The sequence below is a fragment of the Oreochromis niloticus genome, linkage group LG3, assembly GCF_001858045.2.
Source record: "Oreochromis niloticus isolate F11D_XX linkage group LG3, O_niloticus_UMD_NMBU, whole genome shotgun sequence".
Lineage (NCBI taxonomy): Eukaryota > Metazoa > Chordata > Actinopteri > Cichliformes > Cichlidae > Oreochromis > Oreochromis niloticus.
Window position 1 is genome coordinate 83564689 of NC_031967.2, and position 13522 is coordinate 83578210.

At 39.0% G+C, this 13522-nt stretch overlaps 1 long non-coding RNA gene across 1 annotated transcript; it reads right to left on the reverse strand.

The window, feature by feature from the left end:
• Positions 1 to 9111: 9111 nt before the first annotated feature.
• LOC112846172 (uncharacterized) lies at positions 9112 to 11629 on the reverse strand. Its single transcript, XR_003219024.1, has 3 exons — positions 11480 to 11629; positions 9946 to 9973; positions 9112 to 9170 (listed from the first exon to the last, which is right to left on the reverse strand). It is a non-coding gene; the product is annotated as an uncharacterized LOC112846172 (long non-coding RNA).
• Between the last annotated feature and the right edge of the window lie 1893 nt (positions 11630 to 13522).

The window sequence follows — 13522 nt, forward strand, 5'->3', positions numbered from 1 at the left end:
ATGGTCTACTTTTTTAGTGCTACATTTGTGCTGATTTGTGCAGGTAAAATGAGCGTTTGTGCTGCTACGTTTTCTGAGATATGATTTTAATTATTACGGCCTACGCTGTATAACACCAGTGTCTGTGGCAGTGAGTTTCAGCAGCTGTGGAGTTTTGCACTTTTATAGAAGACTGTCCACTTTTTCTAGGCTTGCTGCATATTAACTTTAATTAGTTTACACTTTAGTAACACAATTTATTCAGCGGAAAGGTCGATATTTCTTTTGTTACCAGTGCAGAAACGTACACAAGGTATGCTAAAGTTTTTATTTTTTCTGTGGCAACACTGAGTTTCATTTGAAGTGATTCACATATACCTAAATTATTATTATTTTTTACATACCCAGTTGGCCTCTATGATTTTGTTTTGAATTATATATGTTCATTATTATTAATGTAGCTCTCTCAGAAAAAATGAAGTGTTTGCTTTGATAGGTTGTTTCCTACGTGTAGAAAACTGAATATTCCACAGCACCTAGGCCAGGGGTCTGACTATTGACTACTCACTGAATGTACAAGGGTTTTAAAAGTGGTTTAATGTTTCTTAGCTTCAAATCTGTTTACTGTAATTTTCAAGTTGGTTGCCCATCTTTCCTAATTTTCAATTATTATGGAAAGGACTCACGTAGATGGCCTCATTTTAACAAATACTTTTTTCCGTTATAAAGCTTTGATGATTCATTTTCTTATCAAATCTACCTTCCTTGAGCACTTCCCTTGTCATCCCTTGAATATTATCTCTATCCCCGTTTGCTGCAGCAAGTGACCTGCTCTCCTCACATATTTCTGTTACCCACTGTCGTAGGTCTGTCTGGATCTCATCCACTGAATCCACTCTCTCACTTTCCTCCGTCTGTTCATCTGGAATGATGATGGAGTCTTGAGCAATTTGGGCTTTCAGGTATTTCATGCACCTTTCTGAAGGAAGAGGGGCTCCAGAACTGTCATCACCTTCTGCCTCACTGAGGGCCACAACAGTGATAGCACGTAGGAGCTGTTTTGCATGGTCCAAACATTGAGACTGAAGAAGTTTTGCTAATGACCTGACAAATAAATCTTTAACACGTTGTGTTTTCTTCTTCAGGCAGTCCCACTGGCATATCATCTTGATGCAGTGCGCAACATCAACCCTGATAAAACAAGGGGGGGAGTTTGGCAGACTGGGTTCCAAGAAGGACATGAAAGCATTCATTAATGTAGGACTTCAGATCAGGATGAGGAGTGAAAGCTTTGACCAGAGCTCCCAGAATTGCCAGCAAAAAGTCACTCACAGCTTCCTTTGGCACAGGTGCACCTGCACGAATCCATTCTGTCAACCAGTTTGCGATGGCATTAACATCATGTTTCTCTGACAGCATTTGCACCACTGGGACACTGGGGCAATTGTTTTCTTTCAAAATACCTTGATAAAGGAAGATATGGCCAGATTTGCCATTTGGTCTCAGCAGTTTTTTCACTACTGAACCGGTTGCATCAAAACACACAGTTGGGGGAGATTTTTTTGACAATGTCTTATAAACATGCATCTGTGTTTGACTCCAGTAGTGACAGAAAAACCTGTCCAGTCCAATATCTCGGATGCTACCACTGTGAGGAACACTATATTTTAACAATTGCAGAGATGCAATGGGGTCCTTATCTCCTAATTCCAAGTCTTTTCTCTCTTGTTTGGCTTTTCGCAGAGTGGCCAAATTTGGAAGGTGGCTTGGCTCAGGATCTCCAACATCCATCAGATCTGCTGCCTTCGCTGACTTCCATACAGCCGGTTCCATTCTGCCCTCACACAGCTCTTTAGAGATCTGTTCATGCAGGTTTCCAGACATGAACCGCTTGGAGTGGCCAGTGTGCAGGGAGAGATCTGTATTTCTCATGAAACACTGGAGCACCATTGGACTATTAATTGCTGTCTGTCTGTCACATGACATTTCTAACTGGCCATGACACTCCTTACAATCGCCTCTGATGTCCAGATAATTATTGTTGACAGTTGGATGGACCTTTGCTATTCGTAACACAAGTGTACATGTATTTTTGATCTTCTTCCATATATGATCGTTGATGATATGAGTCCAAGTGCCAGGTTTCAAAATTGTGTATTCCCTTTTTTGCGTAGGAAAAAACTTGTCATTGTATTCAACCTTTTCAGGAATAAATTTAACCCAGTCCTCAAAAGGGACTTCTAGTTCAAAAGCTTAACAGTTTTCTTGTCCAGGAGAAATGCAATGTGAATCTAACTCTCCTTCACTATTACTTTCCTGATCACTGATTTCCAAAGCTGACCAGATTTTGTGTCTATTTAGCTTCACAAAAGTGTACAGGGCCTTTGCTGACATCTTGTCTTCTAGCTGCTGACTCAGCTCTTTCCAGACTGATGCAGCTGATTTTGCCATTTTGGACTATGGCCTCTTTTGAATTGCAAAGAATTGCAAAAATGGAAACCTTGTCTACAGATGGCTTCCGAGTCATCTAAATAAAAAAAACACGCACAATGATTATGATGGAGCAAAACGTGATTTCTGACCTATATATACAGCCAGGAGCAACCCCTCCCCCAAGTTCTCCATAAATCTACACTTTCATATTTTGTGGAATTATTGTTTCTAAGATGGAGCTATTGAATTTGTGTTTATTAAATTGAGTCTGAGTGTTTAACCCATTAACATGTACTGTACAGCACTTTAGGCCAGTGTGCTACATGTTTTTAAAGTGCTTTAGAAACTTTTTTCTTGGACAGTTTTGAAAATGTTTAACATTGAAAAAAAATGCCTTTGATCCAGACAGTTAGCTATATCATGTATTAACTCAGTAACTAAAAGTCAGTATTTTAAATGTAAGCTTACCTTGTTCAGAAACCAGATGTAACACGCTGTTCTAAGAATCCTTCACAGTAATGCCAAATAATAGTTTTTTCTACCAGAAAATGTGTATTTGATGCAAAAGACTGCTAGCTTGTTCGTTTCTCAAAAAGTGTTCATGGGAGTGTAAAATGTTCAAATGTAGTTTTGAATAAAGTTTTTTTAATCCACTCTAAAAAAAAAAAATACTTAAGCATTTGCATCGTAGTTTTATGAACAAAACACCATAACAGAATATCTCATATCATAGACCATTTTGGCCCATTTTGGAGCAGTCAGGGGGGATGGTGACCTTTGAATGACCTATAAAATAATGTTATCTCAAAAACTGTAGAAGCACAAACGCTCATTTTAACTGCACAAACTGACCGCTCCGCCTATTTGCCTTTACGTTTCAAGTGGGTGGGGGGTCAGTTTCACTCTGCTGTTCCCAAGTTCTACTGTGTGACTGACAGTAGTGGTGGGCGGATCGATCCAAATATTGATAGTATCGATCCCAAGTCGGGATCGGTATCGGATCGATACTAGCCTGGTTAGATCGATTCTTTACTATGAGTTCTGCTTATTTGCTATGCTGCGCTTTCGGCAAAACAGAAACAGCCAGGTCGGCGGACTCGCAGCCGCACCCGCTTCAGCTCTACCGCTGGCAGCCGTACACATCATCACCACCAAACCTGCAGCGGCATCGCAGAACACGCCCTGCCACATACCCCCCTCGCCCGCTCCAGCCCACCCCGCGAGCAGGCAAGGCAATCGGCCCGGACCATCGGCGCCCCATTCCCCAGCCCAGCGACGGGGAAGTGTCCACTCTGGCGGTCGCCCGCGCCTCCAGTGGAAGCCCGGGTGGCTGATGGCCACCCATATGGCAAGCAGAGGTGGCGGAGCAGGAGTGGAAGTGAGCCGGGGCTCAGAGGCAGCTGGGCAGACGGCCGAAGCGGACAGCATGCAGCCCTCGGGTAGGATCCCCGCGCACCTCGACCTCCATCTCCAGCTTGGCAGGTCCCGCTGGCGCGCTAGCCTCCGGCTCACCCCGAGCCGCGCGCTGTCCACCCTTACACTGATCACACGGTTGCTGTAACAGTAGCCTACATTCAACAGCTGCAGCCCTCCTGCTGCAAGCTGTACACATCAACACCAAAAACAACAACAACACAAGCAGTCCACAGGTTTTAAGCCGGCGAGGCATCATTGTCGATGCAGTGAAGGTGAGTTCATCTCACCTGCAGCGGCATCGCAGACCACGACCCGCCACAATAATAAAACATTTTTTATTTAATTATAAATAAATTATTTCTCCTAATTATGTCCCGAATTTTAAGTAATTTATAATACAAATGGAAACATAAAAAAAAACACTTAAGGTTATGAAAATTAATTGCGATTTAGCAATTCAATGAGGCATCCACCCTATTTATTGAAAAGTATCGGTATTGGTATCGGCGATACTGGCCCGTATTTACTTGGTATTGGATCGATACCAAAATATGCAGTATCACACACCACTAACTGAGAGAATGGAGTTTGAAATCCTCTTTGTAACCATGCCTCTTAACTAGGGCTGTGCGATATGACCAAAATCTCATATCCCGATATAAGACATCTATCGTTCTATAATGATATAAATCACAAAAATTTAATATTTTCTGTAAATTCTGTGAATCTCAGACAGCTTGACTTGCGTGAAGTGTTTCCAGCTGGGCGTTGTGTACCTGGAGTTGAGTAATTTCACTGATTCATGCAACAATACATTTTTAGATATAAGTTGTAACTTTTTTGCTTCTCATCCATAAATACTCTGCATACTCTTTCACATGATTCAGTTTATTTTAAAAAGTATCAACAGGATCTTGAGCTTTATTGTGAAAGGTTTATGTGGAAAATACACAAGCAGACAAGCGATAGTTTTTCCGTCGTTGTTGCTAACGACAACGCATAAAAACAGGCGCTTGTCTTTCCATGTTAAATATAAGAGAAAGAGCAAACTTTAAGAAATTAATATAGCCACTACAGTGACCAGGAAAATAATGAAAAATATTGCCGTAAGTAGTTTATTTTGCGACACCACGAAACAAACGTAAGCGTAAAATGAAACGATACACGTTTTTATATCGTCATCCGATATAACCTCCTGAGACCCAGGGGAAGAAAGTATTTTGATTTTTTCCATATAAATCAAGTGTTGTGTTGGTAAAAAAACACATTGCAAAAACAAATTTGTTTTTAACTAATTTTATTTAAATTGTACAACGTGCACTACAGTGCACAAGGGGAGTTCATTGATCACAAATGTGAAACTAACAAAATTCAATCCTTTTCTTGATTTTTAGAGACAACTCTTCATCACTGTTATTATTCAGATCTTGTTCACATGTTTGTCCCTTGTTTATCAGTTCCTCAGCCAAGAGGCACTTGAACTCCAGGTACTGGGAGTTCTTTTAAGCTAGTTGATGGCCAAATCAATGAAATAAAGTGTGAACAGTCCACTTTTTGGTCCGACTAGATATTCTGTAGAAGCTGAGCATGCGATCAGATAGGTCAACCCCTCCCATGTCGATAGTATATTCTGCAACCACTGCAGGTCTTGGAACTTGTGAATTGGGACAGCCAGTGAATGGAACAATCTGTTCATCATACAGACCTTTATTGACCTGGGCGGATTGAGGCAACTTTGAAGGACTCTCTTTAAAAGTGGCCTAAATTTCCCCAGGAGATGCTTTTTTTTTTTCATTTTCTGGCAGACTACTTTCAGTACGACTACTCATCGACTACTTTCAGCGAAGACCTGATCTTGTAGAAATGACCACATGTCATGGAATCAGCTATAACTATACCCTGAATCCTGTACCATACGCTGGTTGGTCAACAAGAAAAGTCCTCAATTAGTTTTTTGTCAATGGAAATACTGCTGTGTCATTAGGGTACCATCATCTCCAACTCTGCATTCTTCGAACAAAGGCATAAACCTAAGATAATGAAAAATTATTTAGCAAAATAAAATTTAGATACTCCAGTATCCGATATAGTTCGCATACAGCACATTTACACTATCTTTATAAGTTAAATCCATTTACTGCAAAACATTTCTGCATGTATACTTTTTTCACTCAAACCAAAGATTCCTGATTCTTTTTTGGACCAGATTGGATGACGGCAGATTTCAGCTGACCCTATGTCGATCTCCATTACATCTGCCCCTGCATCTTGATAATCTTTGTCTGGTTCCTCCTGGGTTCTCACCCTCTCCTATCTGGCTCATATGACTGTCATCTTCTGAAAGATCTATGTCTGAATCACCCTCAATGATTGTGTTAAGAATTCTTTCTGCCTCTATACTTAAATTTATTTCACTTTTTTCTACGGTACATTGATGTGAAACGCGCGTCAGTGTCAGTGTGCGAATAAAACCACGCGTGTCAGATTTTGTGTTGCATTTTGTGCATACGCGCATATCGCATCTACCGCTCGAGTTGGAAAAAATCTGAACTCCAGCGTCAAATCAGGCCGCGACAACCAATCAGGAGCCTGGTGACGTGGCTCTGACCTAGGTCAAAGGGGCAGATCCAGCCAAAGCCCTTCATACTTCAACATGGAGGAAAGGGTAATCACCGCAGTAGCAAACAACCTGGAGCTGTACGACACCAGCTACTTTGTGTACCGAGACAGGAATATAAAGGACCGAGCTTGGAGGAAGATATGTGAAGAGATCGGGCAACCTGGTAAGTTCATTCATTTCTCTTTTTACATTTTTCACTGACCCGGGGAAGCCGCACAAAAGCTAGCAAGCCACCGCTATTTTCCCACTGATGTCCAAATACCGTTCTGCTTTTATGCATGTTGTCATGTAGGAATATATCTTGTTTACTAATAAACAGCAAACAGTGGTCCCGCTTATCCGTCACTGCCTCCCTTTTTCGCTGATTTTTTTGTTTTTTTGCACAGTACAGCATTACATTCTGCAGCCTGATTGACAAATCTCCTCCGTGCTGTGTCTCCTGCGCTTGTCAAATTTATCATGTTTTGTTTTGATAACCATCACGTCCAATAGAAAAAACAGCACAAAAACACCCATAACTATGACCCTCATTTGGAATTACACACCTGCACCGCGAGGGAAAAAGGCGCACGAAAGTGGCAGGCAGATGAAAATGATTTTTTCTTTCAATGTTGAAATTAAAATCTAGTAGCGGCCTGTTTTTTGTGCTTTTTACAGTTTTACAGACAGAGGTGGACAGCTACGAGGTAGATGAGGGACGGGTCCCAGGACAGTACCTTGGCGGTGGAGCTGGCCATCCTGGTGTCCCTGAAGAGGCCACATCAGTCTCCAATCGAGCATTTCCTCTTTAGCCTTGTTCCTGCTCTGGAGAGCAGCTGGGTCCTTTTTATTCCTGTCTCTCTGTAAATACTTATATTTTATATATTTATGTTTAATGTTTTTCTGTTTGAGAATTTAATTATTATTTCAAATAATTTTTTATAATAACTAATATAATGAAAATAATCTTTTATAATGATTAATGTCTCAGTTCTACTACACAGCAAATGTTGGCACACGACTTGACACATGTAGAATTTATTTCATATTATACCAATGACAGAATATACTAATACAGTGGGATGCAAAAGTTTGGGCAACCTTGTTAATAGCCAGTATTTTCCTGTATAAATCGTTGGTTGTTACAATAAAAAATGTCAGTTAAATATATCATACAGGAGACACACACAGTGATATTTGAGAAGTGAAAAGAAATTTACTGGATTTACAAAAAGTGTGCAATAATTGTTTAAACAAAATCAAGCTGGTGCATAAATTTGAGCATCACAAAAAAAGAAATAAAGTAAATATTTATTGGACATCGATGTGTGTGTCTCCTATATGATATATGGGGTGCCTTTGTCTGGACGTGCTTCCCATCCAGAGCTGCACAGCAGAGAGGTAAGTTCCAGCACTCCTAGAATCCCTCTGTGATGGACCGCCAGTCTCCAGGTGAAGGCACAGCCATGAAATCGTCCACTAGACAGTCCCAGATGGCCGTCGCTACCTGGGGGGTGGTCTGGCACACCGTGGACACACCGACTCTGAAACTGAACGCGATGGTCCTGAAGGAGCCCCCGGTGGCAAGGAACCTGGAAAAAATTGTTCAAAATTAGTATTATGTGTACTGCAGTTACAAAATACATTATTCAAATTCCAAAATACTTTTGTGGTGTAAGATTTAAATAACAAAACATAAATCTTACATAAAACATATTGTAATTATACATTGTATTATGCATTATACATTACATTGTATTTATAAGGATACTTACATAATATACATTGGATATAATATAAAACAGTCAGTTGTGTTTTGTTTTAACTTTAACATATAATTTGATTGGTAGCAACTTTTTTCCACTACAGTGAACCAATCACTCATAATTCCTAGACATGTCAATCAGGTAGGAATGAAGTAAGACATTAATAGAAATAAAGAGTTGTATGTTGACATTTAGCTCCTTGCTTAAATCATTGTTAATATTTTTGAAAAATTAACCTTTGATAAGACAGCTTATCAAGATAGAATATGCTAGATAGAACCATTTCAATTCAATTTTATGTATATAGCGCCAAATCACAACAAAAGTCACCTCAAGGCACTTTATATTGTACAGTAGATAGCACAATATGATATATATATATATATATATATATATATATATATATATATATATATATATATAATGAGGTTTTAGTAGAGCTGTGGCTGAACCACATACAAATATATCATTATCATTGATTGGGGAGATTAAAATTAATGTTATATTGGAATGTTGTTAAAGAGGGTCAAAAATGTTTCAACCCAGTTTGTTTTGCAGATTCTGTATAGCAGCTTTAATATAGGGAGGACACAACTTCCAGATTGTGTGAGTAAAATCAGGTTTTTTCTCTTTGTCAGTTTAACAGTTTCTGTTTTGCCTGTCACTGTTCCCTGTTTTCTTACCTGGTTCTTCTTGACCTTGTTCTTTCTCTCCCCTCTTTGGACTGACAATCATACAAAAATAGATTGTATTATTAAGATCACTAACGGAAAGTTCTCTCTCAGTGTACTTTCAACCACAAGGCAAACAACTAAACCACATGTACATCTAATAAAACATATAAATATTGAAACACTGATCAAACATTATTCTTGATTGACGGATCATTTGATTTTACACTTTTACCTGAATGTGGCTCCTTTGTTTAAAAAAACCCCCAAAACGTCCTTATATCCATTATGAACCTGGCTGTCTCTCTGTACACAAACACACACACACAAAACGGGAGTTATAAGGTTAATGAGCATTCAGTCAGCTAGCTAGTTAGTACCCATTTCAAACAGGACAGTGGTAACAAAAGCAGGCTACGGACAATTTTAAGTTTTAGATTTTAAATAGGCTGTATACATTTCAGTGGGAGCAACAGGACGGTCAAATATCACTGATTTTACTACAGAGCAGGACGGATTGTAGGGTAGCAAACATCGTCGGAAAACCTAACTATATAAAGACTAACTGAAGGTTAAATGCAGCTAATATGTCCTGTTTTATGCCAGGCACTTACACCTCCGCTCCACTGCATCTCAGCCACCATCGCTCCGGCAGCGAGGATGCTAGAGCCAGAGTGGGGGAGAGGCGAGCTGGAACAAACCATTTTGGGAGGGGGGAAGGGTTATCTATACTTTTGTTGTTAAAATGTCCCAACAAAGTACTGTATGCTTTTTATATTTTTACTAGTGTGTCACACAAACAGCAAATATTGTCAAAAAAGTATGAAATCTTTGGGGGTGCTTTGATTCATTTTGGGGGTGCTGAAGCACCCTGAAAAATGGGCTAAAATCGCCCCTGGTTATAACGTAACATACACTATATCGATTTAAACGATATTGTCACATCTCATATAAAAATATATATATCGATATATTTAAAAACTCGATATATCGCCCAGATCTGGTGCATACCACCCTGTTCTTGAACAGTCCCATAGATGTATCTTGCCACAAAGCTTAGCTTGCATTTGGAAGTGCCCACCTTTAGCCAAAGAACCTTCCTGGAAAATCTGAAAAGACAGAAATAGAAAAGTGGTCACTCGCACATATGATTGAATCATGTTTTCAACTCAATTCAATAAAACTATTGATCCTGAAGGTTAAGCCTGTCGACCTTTGCCAGCACCATCTTACCCTTCCAACCATACATAAATTAGACGAACATCACATTGGGAAGACAGGTCAGAGAGGTATACAATGGAAAATGCATAACATGAGGAAAGACATAACATGAAAAAAGAACTCCCCCCAGACTGAGCTCCAACAGGGAGATCAGTTTGAGAACAGAAAAAACAGACCTCAGCACATGAATCATCATATCTCATAACGTAGATGACATAAGCTTCGAAGGCGTTTGGAGGGGGAGGGGTGTGTGTGTGTGTGCAGGTCTGTGTCAGTGTACATGCTTATGTGTGCATGTGTGTGTTCAGTGTTCAACTGAGAGAAAGTGTCCCTTCACCCGGTTAAGCAAAAGTCAACCGTCTTCAATCAACACAGATGGCCTTGAAGGGGGGACAAAGAGTTCTGACAACAATCCTGTTATCATGGAAGAATTTTTGTTGTTCCAGTCAGCTTCGACCATGGCAGGGGTTCAGCTGGCGCCAGTGGGATAGCCGCATAAGTGAAGATGGTGAATGTTTGGGTTTAGTGCGAACAACTACATCTAGTTTTACAGTTTGTCTAATGTCCATCACTGATCACCAATTCTCTCAATTCATGTTAGTCTTTTTCAAGATGTTATCCATATTGCAGAGCCACGAGTGTCTCCAAGATCTTATCTATATTGCATTCAAAACACATTCTGAGTACTCACAGCCCTGCCAATCGTCTATCATGTCGACCAGCCTTATGGGATTTTGAATAGCTGTAACCGCTTCTTGTATTTTGATAAGCCAGGTCTGAGCCAGCTCCAATCAGCCAGAACTCTGTTATCATAGTTCCAAATTGGTAGATGTTCTCCCTGAAGTTAACTAGTCTGAACCTGAACTTTAAGACTAGCAGAAAGTAAACCTAAACTGCCATCTTGACTCCTCCTTCACTATTCAAACTTTATGTTAGTCTCTTCTATCCCCAAGACTAGTCAGGGGAGATAACACCTCAGTTTAACTCACAACCTTATCTTAAAGCAATTTTATTCTATCATTGAATGTAATACAGTAAGTTGTAAATGCCATATTCAGACCTACCCATCAATTCACAAATGTATCCACATTCCATAGAACTTCAGTTTATCATTGCCTATATGAAACATTGAATACAAATTACAAATTGTTTCAACAGAAATACTATCAAAACCTGACAGGAAGGTTAATTGAAAAGATAAAGTAAATACCATCAATGTGCCAGGTATCATTTGAACCATGATTTAATTCAGATGGGGAATTTTCTAATTTCCAGGAGGCCTCCTCTGAAGACCACTTGCACCCACATCCCTCATTACAATAGATTTTACTCAGAGCTCAACAGTAAAACAAGTGAATACTTCATTATATTAATTGCATACTATGGAAACCAACCTGTAACAAGGATGCATTCCTGTGACATTCCTTATCCACTTTACCATTGCCCTGATTCTTTGTTCAGGTGACCAGTGTTTTATCTTACCCTGAAAAACAAGCAGACAATTGAATAGTTAATAACTAGAGCAAATAACATTTTTTGTTTCTACAATAGCTCATAACACAGATTTCATGAAAATATATATTTTTTGCACTTAAGTTGGAACGCTTACCTCCATAGCTTTGTGGATTTCAGTAAAAGGTCATTGGGGGCATCTCCGCTTCAACCTTAACTTACATTATATTAAAGACAAACTGCATCTCTTGTAATTTTAGAGATTTGTCAGCTTATTTTTTTGCCCATATGAATTAACTACATAGCATAACGTGACAACAACAGTCTAATTGATAAACCACCTCTTACACTGAACATAAGTAACAAGTAAATTATCAAGCCTTTTTAGCCGGTAATTGCACTAAAAGCAGCATCTATTCAGTGCCCACAAAGAAAATATTATATGTAGTAAAAAAAATACACTTATTTGATATGGAAGAGCTGAACAGTAGTTACTAAACAAGTTGCACTTTTTTCATTTATTTTGAATGCTCTTTTAAATATAGGTATTTTTGGATAATAATAAATATATAATAAAATAATATAAAAATATATATAAAATAACAACATATTGAAATCACAAAATATCACAAAATATCTCGACAGTAGCAACAGGAAAAAGAGAAATATGGAAAAAGAGCGACAGAAAGGATGCAGGCTCCTTGTAAGCTTTCAGCTTGTCCATTTGCTGAAACGTATACAAAATAATTACAAACCAATTTCAATTAAAATCACATTTCACTACCTCGGTAGCTAGCTAGAACAAATTAGCCAGACAAAAATAATGCTGATTTAGTTCATCTTACAAAATATTTTCTTTTTGCTTTTCTAATATGCATTATGTAACTTTCACAACCACAACTTAATATAACACAACTGTGGCAAAAGTATGGACAACATGGAGAAGAAGTTCAACTTACCTGGTGTGGTTACGAGCCCGAACTATAGCAGAATTCTGGTGGGGTCAATGACCTTACGTTCTTCCACTTTCACAGGATGATGACGTATGTGAAAATCAATTTGGCAGGGACATGACAAGAGCACCACCTGCAGGAAGCTTCTCTCTCTGTCTGACAGCTTGTGTTCTCAGACCTGGACCTGACAACTTTTTACCTGACACCAGATTTTTTTTTTTGTCTGAGACCTGACCAGAGGTGAGTCGAGTATCCAAAAATTGTACTCAAGTAAGAGTAGCATTACTTTAAAATATTATTACTCAAGTAAAAGTGAAAAGTAGTCGTCAAAAAAATTTACTCAAGAGTAAAAAAGTACTTGGCGAAAAGACTACTCAAGAAGTGAGTAACTGTTTGAAATGTCCGATTTATTTTTTAAATAAATGTTATCAGACAAAGAAAAATAAATAATAATACAAATTTTACTATTTTCAAAAGGTAGGCAAACATTGATGAGCTCATTACCATTTCAACAACCAATTCCAGCTGTTACCCAGAATTCAGTGATTATCAGACACCCATGAGCAATTGATTACAAATGTCAACAAAACTGTAAATTACGTGTGATGAAATTTTCTTTTACAATAGAGGGACTTATGTTTTGAAATGAGCTCTTTACCTTTATGTGTAACTGATAACATTTTAAGTTTTCTACTGAGGTGTGTGATCTCAAAAGTGCTTAAACAATTGCTTGACCATTTCCCAACAAAAGGTCAAGGTCACATTGGAGGTCCCTCCTGGTGAGCACTTAGAGCGCTCCAGCATGACAAATCTGAAGATTACATCTAGATGAGCCAAAGTAGCTACATTTTTCTTTATCACCATTTTTCAGATGCAGCAGGCCTATGTAAGCCCAGACACAGCAACGACCATGAGTAAGAATTCAGAAAAAAGTGTGATTCTGTTAAGGCCCTGGCCATCATCTGTGTTGGTGGCTGTTTCTTTGTCTGTGTCTTTAAATCTTTGCAGGCCCTGATTGGATGAGCTGACGGC